The sequence below is a fragment of the Rhincodon typus genome, chromosome 8, assembly GCF_021869965.1.
Source record: "Rhincodon typus isolate 14 chromosome 8, sRhiTyp1.1, whole genome shotgun sequence".
Classification (NCBI taxonomy): Eukaryota; Metazoa; Chordata; class Chondrichthyes; order Orectolobiformes; family Rhincodontidae; genus Rhincodon; species Rhincodon typus.
The window spans coordinates 53,175,912-53,195,980 of NC_063339.1; positions in this window are offsets into that span (position 1 = coordinate 53,175,912).

The following is a 20,069-nucleotide window of genomic DNA, read 5'->3' on the forward strand; positions in this document are numbered from 1 at the left end:
CTGTAGACAGCTTTCAAGGAATTTCCACACTCCGGCACCATCTTTTATTTCAGTCTCAGACTTTTAAAATGCTGCATAAATGATTTAAGCTAAAATTGTCCCAAAAATTTCTTTAGGTCTCTTATTTTAACCAAATGTTTCTATCTCTTATCTTTGATACATTACCTTCCATCCTTCCTCATCCACTGAAGATCTTCACTTCATTACTTTATGTAACCTAAAAAGGAACTCCCAGTTTTACTACATTGCTCAATTTACTTAAGAACCAAATAAATTTTCCCTTGCAAAAACAACTAAATACTTTATAAATGTGCACTTCTTGAATAATGCTCTGCTATTTGCTTCTGATATCCAATTTTCCTTCTTTTCAAACTTTCTAGTCATTCACAATTGTGTCTTGTCGTTTTTGCCACCTTCTTTTCAATGTAAAATCCAATATGCAATCAGGTGCCATCTTTCCTTCCCTACATATCCACTGTGTTGAAAAGAAGTTTCATCCCACCGTCAAAGCCTAACTCATTTTTCCAAATTCAAAGCATTTGCTTGGAATTTTTCCTTTCTCCTACATATTTAAATCTTTAAAATCTAAGCTTGGCATCATCCAAATATTTATGAATTTCCTTCACCAGTTTAACTCTTTCCCTTAATTTTTCAATAAATAAAAGCTAAACATCTGTATTTTCCACAATTCCTCCAATTACCTTTCTTAATAAAGTTCAACTTTAAAACGTATGCTTCATATAATTTCTATCCAAAGAAAAATTCACAGCGAATCTGTTCCATGGGAGGATGCAGAACAGGTCTACCAGGATGCTGCCAAGATGAGCTATAAGTAGAGGCTAGAAAAACTCAGATTGTTTACTCTGGAGTAGCAGAGGCTGAGGGGAGACTTGATAGAAGTCTATAAATTTATGAGGTGCATAGATAGGGTTGATAGTCAGAATATTTTTCCCAGAATTGAAATATCTAAAACTAGGGGGCATGCATTTAAGGAGATGTGAGGGGCAAGTTTTTTTTACACAAAGAGTGGTGAGAGTTGGGAACATGCTGCCAGGGGTGATGGTGGAAGCAGATATGATGGGGACATTTAAGGGACTTTTATATAAGCACGTGAATATGTAAGGAACGGAGGGATATGGATCAAGGGCAGGCTGAAGGCATTAGTTTAATTTGGTGTCATGTTCGACACAACTTTGCGGGCTGAAGGTTCCTGTGCTGTACTGTTCCAAATACAGCATCTTCAACTTGCTAGCAAATTTTAAAAATGGTAGTTTTCTGGACCAAATATGATCCTGTTCCTTTTACAGGCAATGAACATGAGGTGTTAATGTACATTAAAATTAAGGATCTGACTTTGATGCAAACAAAAGGCACACAACAACAAAGGACAACATGGAAAGATGAGAAACAGGTGTTACATTTAGTTATTCATATTGGTAATAATATCTTTTGCACACTGGGGCAAACAAATAAGATTTTTAATTGTTTAAGAAACAGAGAGAGCCTATTAACTATTGGTCTATTTCTGGAACAACATAGCAATATTCTGAGAGTTACAAAAAAAACTATTACTTATCTTTCAGTTCTGAAAGATCATTGATCTGAAATGTCAACTTGTTTCCTTCTCCACAAATGTTACCAGACCTGAGTACTTCTAGTGTTTTCTGTTTTTATTCCAGATTGAGCATCTGCAATTTGTTTTGCTTTTGTATAACTTCTCTCTAACCAGTAACTTTGATCTCAGAGCTAATTTTATGCCAGAATTCATCCTTCTGAACATTAGTGGGATTGGTGGCCAGACGATCAATTCTCCACAATATTATAATTTGTGCAGGACCACAAGAATTTGTACTGCAGTATTAGCCATTACTTACCGAAACCAGACTAAAGAGGCATGCATTATGCTAGGAACTTGCTCCCCCTTTGGCATACAGTAGCAGTTATTGTTCTTTTTCTTGTCAGCTGCAATCCATGCCTTTGTGGCTGAAGAGTGGTCATAGAATTTCTGGAGGGCCAGATTAAACAGGACAAGATGGATTATATCTGTGTTTTGTTTTTTGTCTCCATGTTTTTTCTGAAAAAAAAAGATCACCAGCAGTCTAATGTTCAGACAGGCAGTCACCAATGGCACTTGCCAACCAATATAAGGGTATGAATATTAAATTGATCCTAGGTCAGAAACCTGCAGCAGTCAGCATCTTGATTGCACTAAAGATATTGTAAACATACTGTTGAGTTAAAATACTTGTCTCATTTAACAGTCAGGTCAAACTTAAAATAGCAAATTTGCTCATTTGACTATGGAATTTAAGGGCAAGTTTTGCTATAATTTCTAAACAATATCAAATTGAATTAAACAACTTCCTTTCCCATTACTTTGTGGACAGGTAGTCAATTCCAAGTGTAGTTTTTAGGTCAAATAGATTGAGGGAGGATCATTGGGGTGGGGATGCACGTTGACGAAGTGGAGGGAGGAAATGAAATGGAGTGAAAAGGAACGTAGGAGGGAAAAATGAGGTATGAAAGGGAAGGTGAGAAGAGAGAGAAAACAGTGAGAGGCTAAGACAAAAGAGGAGAGAGGACAAAAAGGAGCAAGAAATGGTAAATAACAGACAAACAGTGAAGAGGAAAGTTAGGGAGCACTGTGACTGAGAAGAGAGGTGTAGGAGGAAGAGGTTAGACTGATGGGAAGTGAGTAGGTGGGATAAAGAAAGAAAGAGGGAAATAGTGAAGAAAGAAGAGGTAGAGCAAAAGAGAAGAGGAAGGATGGAAGTAAGAGGAAGGAAAAATAGAATATACAGCAAAAAGCACAATCATGACAGAATAATTGTAATATTTCCATGTTTTTGCATCTCCCCTTCATCTTATTATTCTACCCTTCCGCCCTCACTCCTCCAACCCTCTAACACTTGTCTTTCTCTTAAAGTTAAAATTCTATCCAATACTGAGTGAAAGACCCATGGGGATGAGTAAGGAGGTGGGAAACTGTTCTGATGAATATCTGCTATGTAAGAGGAGAAGGTCAGAGCAGGGGTGGTGTTGAATTGCTGCTCTGTTCAAATTTGTACAATGGGTGCCTGAGGTCAGTTTGGTGTCAACTTTCTTGGTTCCTGTTTGCAGTCATTAATATTATTTACATTTTATTCACTGACTGGCTAGAAAATGAAATAGGTATATTTGAGTGCCAGGAAAGTCAACTCCTTTACAGTCTTTATCACTTTAGCTGAGATTCGTGGGTGTAATTATCCTATTGTTTGTGCAAGTATTTTTAACCAGGTAGCCACTGATATCAATTACGCACTTAGTTTATTTAGTAGGCAGTTTACATACATTTTCAATAAGTTATTGATTTTTGTTTCTAGATGCTTAAAATGAGTTCAACTTATGTGAGAATTTCTTGATGAAACATTATTTCAATGAAGGAGGATTATTGTTGGCACATTTGTATTTCTGAAGGAGGGCTCAAAGAGTGCAATGGCTGGTTACACAAGTCTGAATGTTCAGATATGTGTCAGAGAGGTCCTGACCAAGATCAGCTGAAACAAACATTGTCCAGTTTAAACTCAAGGAACTTTTTGACCAAAGTTCTAGAACAGGAGCCTTCCCAACCAAAACAGTTCAGTCTAGTTTGGCAATCCACACCGGTAGCAGCAGAGTGGATTTCTGCTGAAACTACACCTCCTTTTGCCCACAGTATCTCCTGTATTCCATGGTTTAAAAAGGTCCTAAAATCACTGACAACTATGGAACAAATTATACTGCCTAAGCTATTTAGGTATTGTAGTGCCAGGTGTTTGGATAAGGAAGGTTCCAAGTGGCTGGGTTGGACAAAGCGCCAGTTGGGTAGGGAATGTAGTGTGCCATGTAGGCAAAGGATATAAGTGTGAGGTGGGTGACACAGATACCATGGTAGATAAGTACAAGAGGACTTAGGCTAGTCATAGATAGTGAGGTAGGTGGGGATAGCCGTGTGCTGTCGGAACAGGTCCGGACCAGGGGTGCATGGGAATGTGGGGATTGGGTGGGAGGGGAAGATGTTGGTAAGGGGAAAACTGGTTCTGGAGGAAGTAGGGGTGGGGAGTCAGTTGGAGAGGAGTCAGCACATGGGGTCAAGGGGGTTTGGGTGGGAATTGCACAGGTTATTGGAAGGGGAAGGGGAAGTCAGGGGGTCAACAAAGGGTGGGTCAGTGGTGAGTGGAGAGGATGAAGTGTCAGTTCTACGGCTGGCCAAGAGTTAGACCAGGTTTTAGTTCCTCTAACATTTCCTATCATGGTAAGTAGATGGGAATCCTCTGAAATTTTCAATTCTAACTCAGAGTTGTGGATTTTTTTAAAGAGGGTTCCAGACACTAGACAGCTGTCCATTAGATGTTTCAACTGCCTGGGAAATTCCCATGGAGTCAGCTGCAATGCGACTTCTGCATGGCTCTGACACACAAGTATATAGCCTTTGTTGAAGCTTCCATCTGAAGATCTGAGCCATACTGTTTTTTTTAAACACAAGTGCCATTCTGTTTAATGGGTTGTGTAACATTATACTCACACCACCACCTATAGGTACAATGCTACTATAATATTGAGACCATTCATAGATATTTTTACAAAATGTATTTCACTGAACACCCCCACAGCAACTGTATTTAACAGTATAGGAAGTACACAAGTTGTGAACAACTTTTAAAAAGAATGGAAAATTGCTGGGAAGTATACACTTATTGAGAAGTATTTTGCAAATTTTTAAGATAGCTAGAGGCTAAATAAACATTTAAGGTCTTGGAATAGAGTTTCATTGAAAAAGCACTGAAGAAAATTGATTTGAGGAGCATTTTAAGGTATAAACTCTTTCAGATAATAAACAAATCAATATTGAAATCCAAAGTAATGTCCTTTCAAGTATCTTTGTTCAACGACAGTGCATCCAAGAAAAGAAGCTGAGGTAGAAATCAGCAGCATGAATTGACAGGCATGTGTATTCAAAACTCAAGCAGTTATATAATCAGTTAAAACAGCTTGTAAAATTGAGATTATTTATTAAAACTGAACATGGGTTCATAAAAAAAGCCTGCAACTCAGGCATTTTTGCTTTAATTTGTTGAAAATAATTAGGCCTCCTCAGTTAGATCTGCAAAGAGAAAGGAACTGGTAAAATCAATATTTAATTCTTTATATTATCCACTCACCTGAATACTGGATTTGCTTTATGCTCTTGTTTGCCATTAGTCAATTGCACATTTTTTTTATTTCAAGAAACCTTTACTTGTGTAGAAATGAATGAGGTTACATGGAGTGGAACAGTGCAAGTACTCAGTTTAACATATTTTCTTAATGCAGACAAAAACTAAGTTCTTTAAGCTCACTTACATATCTGTTCATTCTGTAACTTAAACAAGGGATGATAAAATTTCTGAACAGATACTATCAACAAAATAAACAAGGTACTTTGAATTACATCAAAGCTTATTTATAATGTGTTTAGCAAACTGCAATGGAAACAGGAAAATAATGCCTGATTTTCTAAACTGTTCAACATCTGCTTTTACTTAATGTCAATTTTTGATAACATTGAGAAGCTTCCAAACATTTTTGTGGAAAAATTCTATATACTTTCCCCATAGTTTAACGTCTCAAAAATTATTTGTACAAACATTTTATACACTTGATGTAGACCATTCAGCATTTATGATCTAATGATAATTCTACCAGATACTGGATATTTGACAAAGTACTGTGCTGAAGTCTAAACAGTCTAAACCAAGATTTAAGAACACACAATTAGTACAATCATTAGCATCTGAATTTTTGCTCAATATAAAAGCTGAAAATGGCTCAGTATATCGACTGATTATTCAGTCTCAAAAGTCACCTAAAGCCTTTAAGCTAACTGGCCATATGCTGACACTCATCCATCAAATCTCGGGTCCACTAATAAATGCCAATTATGGGTCAAATATTCACAAACGTGGATAGCATAAACCATAGGATCATTTCCTTCCATGGAAATTACTGATCAGTGAAACACCCAGGCAGTGTAAACTGCACAGACTGCCCTACAGCAAACATGCTACTCCTTCCCGGCTGCTAACGAGCAGCATTTCATCCTCCTCCATTGGTGCTGAAGGGAACTGCAGAATGGCTGGTTTGGGCTCATCCATATTTTTCCTTATTTCTGTGCAGATCTAAAACTTAAGGAACCTGTCAACTACCCCTAACAGAAATCAAACACTTGAGCAGACTTTCACTTTGCTTCAGCAGAGAAGCTTACGTTTCACATCACCATTCAATTTAAGATCACGTTGTTTCTTTTCATTTTCCAGAAGCACATAAATGTATTCCAGACTCTCTTTAGTTAGTGTACAGCTAATTCACATTGTTAAAATTTGGATAATCTAGTGGAATTTTTTTTAAAAAGACTCTCAAATATTAGTGATATGATAATGCTCTGCTAAGAGGCATTTTAGCTTCTGAATCATTGCAAAATGTTGAAATCACTAGTTTGTGCAACAAATTAATTAAGTATAAAATGTATAGAAATGGTATAATCCAGTTTGTTGTCCTACCCAATTTGTTATATTGTAACATCTTCCATCAGACAGACTGCCCATGTTACAGTAATTTATTTCCGTCCTGCCCAAAATTATGATGAATGGTCAGAACTCAATTCAATTATTTAAAAAGTGCAAAGAAACACTAAAACAATAAAACTGGCAATGTGAACTGCATTCTTAGGAACAATTTAAGCTAATTAGCATCAAATTCTCCCCCCATTCATCATACTCCTTAAGAAATATAAACAAACTGTCAGGTCTAACGTAACAAACAGATCACTGAGCTACTTAGCACAAATTATTCTTACATGAAAGCTCCTTCTCAGGCAATATTCTCCTCAAGGGCATTTGGGGAACTGAACTATTAAAATTGAAGACATATGTTTCAGTCAAACTCAACTCGCAGATTATAATGATCACTGTTGTGACAGTTTTCAGCCACCATGTATAATGTTAGAAATGTTGCATAAATGGATTGGATAACCTACTTTAGAATATCCTTAACAAAAACAACGTCAATAAACTTTGCATACTAATAACAATGAACAAAAGCATGCAATCCCCAAAGATAGGCTGTTACATTGTGCGGCATAAATTTCAAAACATTGAAAAGTAACTCCTATTGAAAAGGTTAATTCAACTTACTTCTAAAATCTATGACAAAATTTCAAGATTGAGTCACTAATTTAGATATTTTTCAATAGGTAGCTCTTGTTCAACAGTAATTAATTAATTTCACGAAATCAGCGCTCATGCTACGTCATCATTTTCACTGATACACCAAAATTATTTTCCATGTTTTATTTAAAATCATACAACAGACATAATTTATACATGATTGCTATAGGTTAGCTCATGAAAAAAGTCCTACTAAGCTTGTGAAATGATTGGTTCATGATCCACAGCAGACTGGATAAAAAAACTAAACTGATTGAGGTATAAAGCTTGAGCTAAGAAGTGTTCTTATTTGAAAATAAAAGCACGAAAACGATGAATAAATATTATACAGTGTAATATACAATGTAACTTATACTTTCTGAACTAAAAGAAGCACATCACTTTTCTTCTCTAAATTAAGCCAATTTCTAGCTATACATTTACTTACTTGACCCAAGTAACCTCACTTGGCATATATAGCCGGCACGGCACTTCTAAACCAGAAAGGTTTGCAGCTCTTAAGTAACCTAACACTGTAAACCACTCACCTCAACTTTTTCCTCAAGAAAAAAAGAGATCGAGATTGAGATTATCTCTGCCTACTGAGCTGTCAGAAGGCTCCAATCAATCAAGGGAAATAGCCTAATTCCAAAGGAATTGGAAAAGCCTTATTTTGTATATCTAACAAGGGTTTCTGCTAATTTTCCATCATAGTTACAACAACTGATTGGGGAACCCCCAAGGAAACAACATAATCTAAGTTCAGAAATGAATATTGACAGCTGCGAGAATCAGATTTTTACGCATATAGATGGAAATAGTATGCTTCAATGTGATAGAAAGGCTTGACACATGTATGTGTGTTAAAATATTGTCTGTAAATGTAACAATTGTTGACACAAACAATTGTTACACTTATAGACAATATTTTAGCACATAAATATACAATACACATATATTTTTATGTGTCAAGCAACTTTGAAAGAAAAATACATTTCTTAGTTCAGCTGAAACCAAATATGCCAAGCCTCAATACTGCTTGTTTTGTGACTGACAAGTAGCTGACTCCAATCCAGACTACCTCAATTCAGTTTAGTGACAGCTGCAGCTTCAGTCAATTATGGAAACTGATTAGTCTCACCTTACATACTGAATTTACTGATGCCAGTCTGATATGCACCGCACAGTCAAAGAAAAGGGGAATTGGACTGAGGTGGGTAGATTTCATCAAGTTTGCACAGGTGTGATGAGCCATATTTTCACCCAGCCAGTCATCAGTTCCCAAAAGTCATATTTTTCAGTTTCTGGCGAGCTCTCTGGCTATTATGAATTTAAAACCTCCACTGAAATAAATGGATTAACTCAAGAAGCACCGAGTTTGAGCATTCTGGAGGAAAGGAAATCCAACATTCTGGCATTTAACTGCAGCAAGAAATTTGGCATTCATTCTGCATGGGGAATATTCAAGTTATATTATAAACTGTAAGGTACAAATGTATTCTATGTCAGAAATAGATATTCTTAATGATGAAATTAACAAAAGAGTACGTGTTTCTTCTGAAGAGGATTTTTATATTCAGTGATAAATATCATTGTTTGGGAAGAGGATTAATTATTGTGTAGCTGCGTAGAGCATTTATTACAACTCACTAGCTGCCTTTGTTCCTACTTTTGAAGGACTTTTTTTTTAAAAAAGGCTTAATTAAAAAGAGTTCAACCAAGATATCAGATAGTCATAACTAATCTGTATACAGAGCTGCGACAAAAGTATGCTTGAATACAAACACCAATGTTCCTTTCCAAACACTAATAGATGACCTTGTTGTTAATAAAACTCACATTTCGGGTTTGTCATAAGACTTTTTTAAATTAATTTTTAAGATTTAGGATTCATTGGCCCATTTATTAGCTAAATCTAATTGCCTTGAAGGGGTGATAGTAAGTTTTCCTCTTTACCACGGTAGTGTTCACAGAAGGTTAAAATATTAATATAGAACTGGACTCACATCGTCCAAATCAGCTAAGAATAGCTAGCTTTGTTCCCTAAAGGGCATGAGATTTTATAATAAATAGCTTCATATCTGCTAACATCTTGTATTTTTAGATCCTTGAAAATTACCATCGTAGTTTTAGAGCTGAAATTGTCTAGACTATAAGTACAGGTTCAGTAAAGTAACCAAGACATTGCATGAATGCATCAAATCAAGTGCACACATGTCCATGTGTGCGCACACATGTGCGTATGTGAATGCATGTGAGTGAGTGAGTGTGAATTTAAACACATGCAAGGAAGAGTGTGTGAGAGAGAGAGAGAGAGAGACACAGACAGGCAGATGGATAGAGATGTCAACTGAGAGATTTGACCAAGTAAAGCATTTCAAGATAATAACAGTACTGCCAAATTTAAGGACTACTGCTACTCCATATAAAAAGAGTCTTTGTTCCTCGATTTTTGTTCATTTCTATTATTGCAAAGTACGTATTTTTCACTATTATGTTATCTAATAACAAATTTCCTAAAAGCATTAATAATCTAAACAATCAAGAAAATAACTGCTGTCATAAGAAACAATTACATTAATTGCATATCATTTTAAATAAAACATTAAATTTATTTTATAACAATGGTTCCCATTTATATAGTTTCCTTAATGTAATAAAATTGTTATAAACGGAAACATTAAAACAGAATTCACAACAATGACAGAAATTGCTGGAAAAACTCAGCAAGTCTGGCAGCATCTGTGGAGTTAATGTTTCAGGCCCAGTGACCCTTTCTCAGAATTGATGGTAGCTGGGAAAAAAGTTATTTTTTATGCAGTAAATAGGGTAGGAGGAATAGGCAGGGAGAAAACGATTGGTGGAGATACACCAAAAGAAACAGAAGAAGAGTTAGATAGACAAAGGAGTGGGTAACAATCAGCCTAGGAGAATAAATGGGGACTATTAGTGGCTAACAATGGGTCATGTGTAATAGCAGACCATTGGATACCAAGGCCTAGTGTGTAAGAGTTGGGGTACAGACATGGGAGAAGTTTGCTCAAGCCCTAAAATTATTGAATTTGATATTGAGTCCAGATGGCTATGGAGTTCCCAAGTGGAAAATAAGGTGTTGTTCTTCCAGCTTGTGCACTGCAGTAAGCTTGAGACAGAGATTTTGACCAGGGTATGTTGAAGTGGCAAGCAACTGGAAGGTCAGAGTCTATTTTGCGGACTGAATATAGGTGTTCTGCAAAGTGGTCATCCAGTCTACTCTCTGTTTCCCCAAAGTAGGGGATACCACATTGTGAGCAGTGAATGCAGTAGATTAGATTTAGCAAAGTGCTGCTTCATCTGTTTGGGTCCTTGGATACTGAGTAGGAACAAAGTAAATGGGCTGGTGTTACACTTTATGCAGTTGCAGGGACAGGTGCCGTGGGGCTGCTGCGGCGGGGTGGGGAAGTGAGTTGGAATTGAGGGAGGAATAGACCAGGGTGTTCCTAAGGGAATGGTCCTCGTAGAAGGCTGACGAGAGAGGGGACTGGAACGTGTGTCTGCTGGATGTGGTGGAAATGTTGTTTAATGATCCTCTGGAATGTGGATGCTAGTAGTATGGTAGGTCAGGCCAGGAGGGGGCCCTATAGCTGTTGTGGGGGGCAAGAGAGGATGTGAGGGCTGAAGTGTGGGAGATGGGTCAGACCTGGCTGTGGGCCTTGTCAACTACGGTACTGGGGAATCTTCAGTTCAGGAAGAAGGTAGATATTTTCGGAGGCCCCCTTTTCAAAGTTGGCATCTTCAGAAAAGATGCGATGAAGATGGCAGAACAGGGAGAGTGGAATAGTGTCTTTACACGAAACAGGGTTTGAGGAAGTATAATCAAGGTAACTGTGGGAGTCAGTTGGTTTGTAGTGGATCTTGCTGGCAACCCTGTCCACAGAAATGGAAACAGAGATGTTGAAGAAGGGGAGGGAGAAGTCAGAGATGGACCAGATTAAGGAGAGAGCGGCATAAAAATTGGAAGTAAAATTGATAACATTTTCAATTCCAGATGAGGGAGAGAAGCAGTGTGGATGATATCATCGATATTGGGGAGAAAGATTTGTGAGTGGGGTCCAGAATAAGACTGAAACAAGGAATGTTCCAACGAAAGCAAATGGGTAAATGCAGAGAGCAACTGGAGAGGCACATAGTATATTGATCTTCATTGCAAGACAATTTGAGTTCAGAAGTAGAAATGTTTTACTGCATTTATACAGTACCTTAATGAGACCTCACCTGGAATGCTGCATGCAGTTTCGATCTTCCTAAGAAAGGATACACTTGCCACAGAGGCAGTGCAGCATAAGTTCCCTAGGCAGGACTGCTGTTCAAGTTGAAATTGGTTTGGCTGGGTCAGTATTCATGAGTTTAGAATAATGAGAGGGAGACAAATTGAAAACTAAAATTCTAACAGGGCTAGTCAGACTTGGCAAGGGAGAATGTTTCCACCCTGGCTGTGGAGTCTAGAACCAGGGGTCTTAGTTTTATGTAATGGGGTAGGGAATTTTGAACACGAATGAGAAAACATTTCTCCACTCAGAGGGTGGTCAACATAGGGAATTCACTACCACAAAAGGCTGTGGAAGTTGACTGAATATATTCAAGAAAGGCCTAGATCATTTTTTAGATATTAAAAGCATCAAAGGGTATAGAGGCAAAGTGGGAAACGGTGTTGTGGTAGAGGATCAGGCACAATCAGTTTGAATAGGCAGAGTGCTCTTGTTCCTAGTTTTGATGCTTCTCTGATTTACAGCAATTTAAAGACAGTTTCTAGTAGCAATATCTCAGAAGACAATGACTTACATCACTGTTTGCTTCAGTCTCATGAGTCGGTTCCAAGCCGCTGAATGGCATGCCTGACTCCCAGGCTAGTGGTGAGGCCTTGAGATTCACCCACAGTTTGTAGCCTCCCATTCTGAGCTGCTCCCTCAAAAGTGTAATGCTTCTCTGACTCTTCACGCATGTCCTGTACTACCTACAAAAAGCAGGACAACTGCAATCTATCTAATTACTGCCCCATTAGTAGAGTTCCAATTATGAGAAAAGTGTCATCCAACAGTGCTATCAAGTAGCACTTAGTAAATAATAACCTGATCACTGGTCCTCAGTTTGGCTTTGGCTTTGTCAGTACCACTTGACTTCATATTTCAATAGGACATTTACAAAAGAGGCGAATTCCAAAAGTGAAAGTACAATGATTTCCCTTGATAGGAAAGCAACATTTGACGCAGAATGTTAACAAGGTGTAAACTTGAAACAAATGGGAATTGAGGGAATATTCTCTACTGGCCTAGCACAAAATTGTTGCTGCAGGAAGTAAATCATTTCAAATGGTATGTCAATGAGATTCCCTAGATCATAAAGTTAGAAGTTAAGATATTTCCTCAAGTTCATACAGCGTTTGTTTCCATCACAACTCCTCAGAAAGTGAAGCAGCCCATGTTCATATGCAGCAAGATCATTCGGGCTGATAAGAGACATTTAAGACTCACAAGTACCAGCTAATGACTGACCCTGACAATAAAAGTTCTATCCTTGACACTTAAAAGTATTATCAATATTAAATTTCCCATCATTAACATCCTGAAGGTCAGTGAGGAGAAACCTAAAGCAGTCACATAAATATTACAGCTACAAGAGCAGGTGAGATGCTTTGCATTCTGCATTACATAACTAAACACTCGTAATTTGCTTAATGAGTTGAGCACCAATGAGAAGTTCAAGATTTACGGTGCAGTAACTCACTTGATGAATGCCCCATCCACCATTTTAAACGGTTACTCCCTCTCTGACCAGCACATCATAGCTGCAGTCTTTATCATTTACAAGCATCGCAGCAATGAGCTAAGGCTTTCCTCATAGCACTTGCAAATGCACAACTGCTAAATTCTCAAAGGGCAGGGAAACACCACCACCATCAAGCTGCCCTTCAGGCTACAGATCTTTTAGACTTGAAAATACATTGCACTTCTTTTGCCATTGCTGGATCAAAATCATGCAAAGACATATCTTAATGTAGAACAGGTCTAACTTAACCACACAGGCTGCAGAAGTTAAAGAAGGTAGTTTCTCAAAAGGTAATTTATGATGGGCAACAAATGCCAGGCTGGAAAATGATGCTCATTCCATGAATGAATACATTGAAAAATGCAAATACTTGCTTCTTCTTTATTGTGGCCCAGCACCTCCTCTAACTCCTTTGTGCCTCTGCTGTCAAAGTGCTCATTTGACATGTGGTACTGATGAGCAATAGTTTGCTCCAACTAAGCATTATGAACAAACTCCGAAACCATTGCCTTCAGCACTCATCAATAACTTGGAAGCTTTCCTGCTCTTCTGATGCTGCTTGGCCTGCTGTGTTCATCCAGCTCTGCACCTTGTTGTCTCAGATTCTCCAGCATCTGCAGTTCCTACTATCCCCGGGATGTTATCTGGGTCTCGGGATTAACAGTCCAGCAATAAAACCATTAGGCCACTGTCTCCTCCTTAATGTTGGCCAGGGACACAGTGGAAGATAGGGGTCATTTTTAGCAGACAGAATGTGGGAGAGAAAGAAAATAGGAATATAATGTCATCATTTTTAAAAATATTTTTAATCATTTAAAAAGATAGAGTATCTATTATCATTTAATATGGTCCAAAGAAAAACCTAAGACCTAATGAAATGAGGGAGCATGGTTTGGATACATTAATTAGGAACTTGTGTATAAATTGGCTGTATAAATATAGGAATGAGGAATTTATAATCCATTGCATGAGTTTTATGTAGTGTGGGTAACTGAAATAAAGCACTCAGTAAAACTGCAGACTTGGATTCTGTTCAAAAACAGTCATTTTCTAGTGTTTTAACAATTGCATCCTTTATAAGAGACTAGTATTATCCCTACCACTGATGCTAGTCTGCCTGGTCTGTAATATTCTCTTTTCTGCCCCCACCCCCTGCTTGTTTAAATAGTGGCCTTACATTTGCCACCCTCAAATCTGATGGAACTGGTTCAAAATTGTTGGATAAGGCTGAAGTTAACAGGAACTGACAGGAACAGATAAGCTTAACAATAGACTGTTATGTGAACAGAATTATGCTGAGTTAGTCAGGTCTGCTAAGAGTTAGAACTGCAAGAAATCAGGAACTGCTGTATCTACCAGATAAGGCATACATTTGGACAAAACATTTGGGATTGCTCATTTGCATGGATAAGTCCAAACAAGGTGTGCATTTGGCCAAAATTTCCAGGATTGTTCATATGCATGGATAATTCCAAATAATGCGCATACTTGGCATAGAGACTTTATAAAAAGCCTGAAGAAATCCCTTTGCTCAACAACACTTTGAAGATTCACGTTGTGCAAGAAGTAGCCGACGTTGGGAGGTGTGGTGAAGGCATTGAGCAGAGTTTTAGCCTGACCAACTGTGAACTCTCCTGGTTAATAACGTTTGGGTTTAGTTACAGAAGTCAGGGTAGTGAAAGACAGCGATTGAGATATCTCTAGTTGTTAAAAGTGTGTGTTATTTGTTTAAGTACTTAAAAATGAATTGTGGTTTTATAGAGCTCTAAGTGTCTCTCTGCTGTATTTTTGTCTATGTATGTGCTGTTGTATCTCGGAGATGGTCAACAAAATTTACAGAATTTTTGGAAGCTGACAATGTTTTCACGATTTCCATAACATAGAAACATAGGAGATAGGAGCAGGAGGAGGCCACTTGCCCTTCAAGCCTGCTGCACCATTCATGGCTGATCGTACAAGTCAGTACCCTAATCCTGCTTTCTCCCCATAACCTTCAATCCCATTTACCCCAAGTGCTATATCTAGCCGCCTCTTGAATACATTCAATTTTTTGGCATCAAGTACTTCCTACGGTAATGAATTCCACAGGCTCACCACTCTTTGGGTGAAGAAATGTCTCCTCATCTTCATATTAAATGGTTGATCTGTATCCTTAGATTTTGACCCCTGGTACTGGACACACTCACCATCGGGAACATCCTCCCTGCATCTACTCTGTCTAGTCCTGTTAGAATTTTATAATTCCCTGAGATTCCCCCCTCATTCATCTGGACTCCAGCAAAAACAATTCTAACCTAGTCAATCTCTCCTCATACGTCAGTCCCGCCATCCCTGGAATCAGCTTGGTAAACCTTCGCTGCACTCCCTCGAGAGCAAGAGCATCCTTCCTCAGAAAAGGAGACCAAACTGTACACAATATTCTAGGTGAGGGCTTCACCTAGTCCCTGTATAACTGCAACAACACAGGTGAGGGCCTCACCTAGTCCCTGTATAACTGCAACAACACATTCCTGCTCCTGTACTTGAAACATCTCGTAATGAAGGCCAACATACATGGTCGCTTACTTTAGTTTTCTGGGATGTAGATTGTCAGGCCCCAGAGATTTATCAGTTTTCCTGCTCGTTAATTTCTTCATCACTATAAAAGTCCCCTTGATAGTATACATGACTGCCCCATCTCCCTTTTCCCTTTCTTAAAAAATGCTATTGCCTCTCACATCCAAACTTATCTTATCTGGAACTCCATGTTCATTTCATTCCAGTCAGATTTCCACCCCTGGTAGCAAGCAGCAGAATCTCAAATGACGTCCAGGGTGTTGGTGCCTGTGGTAAATTAGCAGTCCTCTTGACCTGTTTTGAACCTTTGACATGGTTGACCATAACACTGATCTCCAATGCCTCTTCTCCCAACCGGGTGAGACTGCACTGATTTCCTTTTTTTTTGAGTTATCGTAACCAGTGAATCCAACTGCGGTCTCTTCAATTCCAACTATACCTGAGATCACTTTGCTTCTCATCAACCTTAGTAACATCATCTGAAAGCACAAAGTTTGGTTCACATTTTCACAAACAACACTCAGCATTGCCTTACCAACGTTTCCCTCAATCCTTTATTGTCTTTAAATTGCCAGATCCTTGTTCAACATCTGATACTGGATGAGATGAAATTTCCTTCGATTATATATGTGGGAAATTGAAGCAATTTTCTTCGGTGTCCATCAAAATGGGTTCTCCTTTGGCATACCATTGGGCTGCAGGGTTCCCAAGCGGAATATGAGTTGCTGTTCCTGCAACCTTCAGGTGGCATCGTTGTTGCCCAGGATGGACATGTCGTCTGAGGAATGGGAGGGGGAGTTGAAATGGTTCGCGACTGGGAGGTGCACTTGTTTATTGTGAACCAAGCGTAGGTGTTCTGCAAAGCGGTCCCCAAGCCTCCGCTTGGTTTCCGCGATGTGGAGGAGGGAACAGCAGATGCAGTATACCACATTAGCAGATATGCAGGTGAACAGCTGCTTGATGTGGAAAGTCTTCTTGGGGCCTGGGATGGGGGTGAGGGAGGAGGTGTGGGGGCAGGTGTAGCCCTTCACCTATCTTCTCCTCTATCCATCTTCTATCCGCCTCCCCCTCTCTCCCTATTTATTTCAGAACCTGCCACGGCAGATAGTGGAATTTGAGTTCAGTAAAATATCTGTAATTAGGAATCTAATTATGACCGTGAACCCATTGCCGATTGTCAGAAAAACCCATCTGGTTCACTAATCCCCTTTAGGGAAGGAAACTGCCATCCTTACCTGGTCCGGCCTACACGTAACTCCAGACCTACAACAACGTGGTTGACTCTCAACTGCCCTCTGGGCAATTAGGGATGGGCAATAAATGCTACCCAGCCAGCGATGCCCTCATCCCATGAATGAATAAAGAATAAAGAAATCTGTGATTCAGGCTTGTGGCTGTACATGACATTGGTCAGGCCACTTTTGGAATACTATGTGCAATTCAGGTCTCCCTGCTATAGAAATGATGCTGTGAAACCTGAAAGGATTCAGAAAAGATTGACAAGGATGTTCCCAGGGTTGGAGGGTTTGAACTATAGGGACAGGCTGAATAGGCTGGGACTATTTTCCTTGGAGTGTCCGAGGCCGAGGGTTGACCTTATAGAAGTTTATAAAATCATGAGGGCATGGATAGGGTGAATAGTCAAATCTTTTCCCCAGGCTAGGGGAATCCAAAACTGGAGGGTATAGGTTTAAGGTTAGAGGGGAAAGATTTAAAATGCACCATGGGAAATTCTTCCACACAGAGGGTGGTGCATATATGGAATAAGCTGCCAGAGAAGGCTGGTACATTTACAACATTTAACAGGCATCTAGATGGGTACATGAATAGGAAGGGTTTAGAGGGATATGGGCCAAATGCTGGCAAATGGGACTAGATTAATTTAGAATATCTGGTCGACATGGACCAGTTGGACCAAAGGGTCTGTTTCCATGCTGTACATCTCTATGACTCTATGACACTAAATCCACATTTCCACATACCCCTTATAACATTTCACTGAAAAATTCTCCGAATTTCCAACCTAAATAGAAGACCCCGTTATTTTCAAACCAGCACAAGGGGAAACATTCCTTCAACATTCACCCTGTCAATTTCCCTCAGGATTCTATTTGGTTCAATAATATCACCTCTCATCCTTCTAAACTCCAATGGGTATTAGTCCAACCTGTCCAATGTTTCCTTCTAAGATGACCTTCCAATCCCAGGTATCAGTTGAGTGAAGCTCCTTTGAACTGTTTCTAATGCATCTACATCCTTTCTTAAATAAGGAAACCAAATCACTGCACAGCATTTCAGCTGTGGCCTCAATTAATGCATCATCAAATTACAGTAACATATCTTTACTTGTATATTCAATAAAAAATAATGTTCCATTTACCTTCCTAATCATTTCCTGCACCTGCATGCTATTGTTTTTGTGATTCATATACCAGAACATCAAGATCCCTCTTAATCTCAATTATGGAGTCAGAGAGATATACAGTACCAAAACAGACCCTTTGGTCCAACTCATCGATACCGACCAGATATCCGATATTAATCTAGTCCCATTTGCCAGCATTTGGTCCACATCCCTCTAAATCCTTCCTATTCATATAGCCATCCAGATTGTACCAGCTTCCACCACTTCCTCTGGCAGCTCAGTCCAAACACGCAATACCCTCGGTGTGAAAAAGTTGCCCCTTGGGTCCCTTCTAAATCTTTACCCTTTCACCTTAAGCCTACGCCCTCTAGTTTTGGACTCCCCCCCACCCTGGGAAAAAGATCTTATCTATTTACCTTATCCATGCCCTCATGATTTTATAAACCTCTATAAGGTCTCCAACGCTACAATGAAAATAGCCCCAGCCTATTCAATCTCTCCCTCTAGCTCAAACGCTCCAACCCTGGCAACATCCTTGCAAATCTTTTCTGAACCTTTTCAAGTTTCAAAACATCATTCCAATAAGCAGGGAGACCAGAAAACACACAGTATTCCAAAAGTGGCTTAACCAATGTCCTGTACTGCTGCAACATGACCTCCCAACTTCTATACTCCATACACTGATAAATAAAGGCAAGCATATCAAAATACCTTCTTCACTGTCCTATCTACCAGCAACTCCACTTTCAAGGAACTATGAACCTGCACTCCAAGGTCTGTTTGTTCAGCAACACTCCCCAGGACCTTACCATTAAGGGTATAAGTCCTGCCCTGATTTGCATTTCCAAAATGCAGCACCGTACATTTATCAAAATTAAACTCCATCTGCCACTCCTCGGCCCATGGGCCCATTTGATCAAGATCCCATTGCACTTTGAGGTAACCTTTTTCACTGTCCACTACACCTCCAATTTTGGTGTCATCTGCAAACTTATTAACCATGCCTCCTGTGTTCACATCCAAATCATTTATATAAATGACGAAAAGCAATGGACCCGCACCCATCCTTGTGGTACGTCACTGCTCACAGGCTTCCAGTCTGAAAAACAACCCTCCACCACCAACCCTTGTCTTCTACATTTGAGCTAGTTCTGTATCCATATGGCTATTTCTCCCTGTATTCCATGTGATCTAACCTTGCTAACCAGTCTGCCATGAGGGATCTTATCGAATGCCTTAGGACCATATAGATCACGTCCACCGCTCTGCCCTCATCAATCCTCTTTGCTACTTCTTTAAAAAACTCAATCAAGTTAGTGAGACATGATTTCCCATGCACAAAGCCATGTTGACTATCCCTAATCAGCCCTTGTCTTTCCAAATACATGTAAATCCTGTCCCTCAAGATTCCCTCCAACAAATTGCCCACCACCGATGTCAGGCTCACCAGTCTACAGTTCCGTGGCTTTTCTTATCATCTTTCTTAAATAGTGGCACCAGATTAGCCAACCTCCAGTCTTCTGACACCTCACCTGAGGCTACCAAAGATACAAATATCTCAGCAAGTGGCCCAGCAATCACTTCCCTAGCTTTCCACAGAGTTCTCCAAGATCAGGTCCCTTTATGTGTTTTAAGCTGTCCAGAATCCCCTCCTCTGTAATATGGACATTTCTGAAGATGTCGCTATTTATTTCCCCACGTTCTATATCTTCAATATCCTTCTTACCAGTAAGCACTGATGCAAAATATTCATTTAGTATCTCTCCCATCTCCTGCGGTTGCACACATAGATGGCCTTACTGATCTTTAAGGGGCCCTATTCTTCCCTAGTTACCCTTTTGTCTTTAATGTATTTGTGGATCTGCAATTTCTCTCCATTTAAATCATGTACTGCATTTCTCTTCTCCCTGCCAAAGTGGACAAAATTAAATTTTCCCACCTAATACTCTGCCAACATTTTGCTCTTGACTCTCGTCCTCCTTGGAATCTGGAGAAGTAGTCTCCAATGTAGATGTGAGACTGGGAAAATATTATTGTTAAGTTGTTTCCTAAATTTTTAACCATTTCTGTAGGTATTTAGTCTATTCCAGCTGCATGATTTTCAGTTTTTAAATCTCATTTATTGCTGCTTTTATTTCATT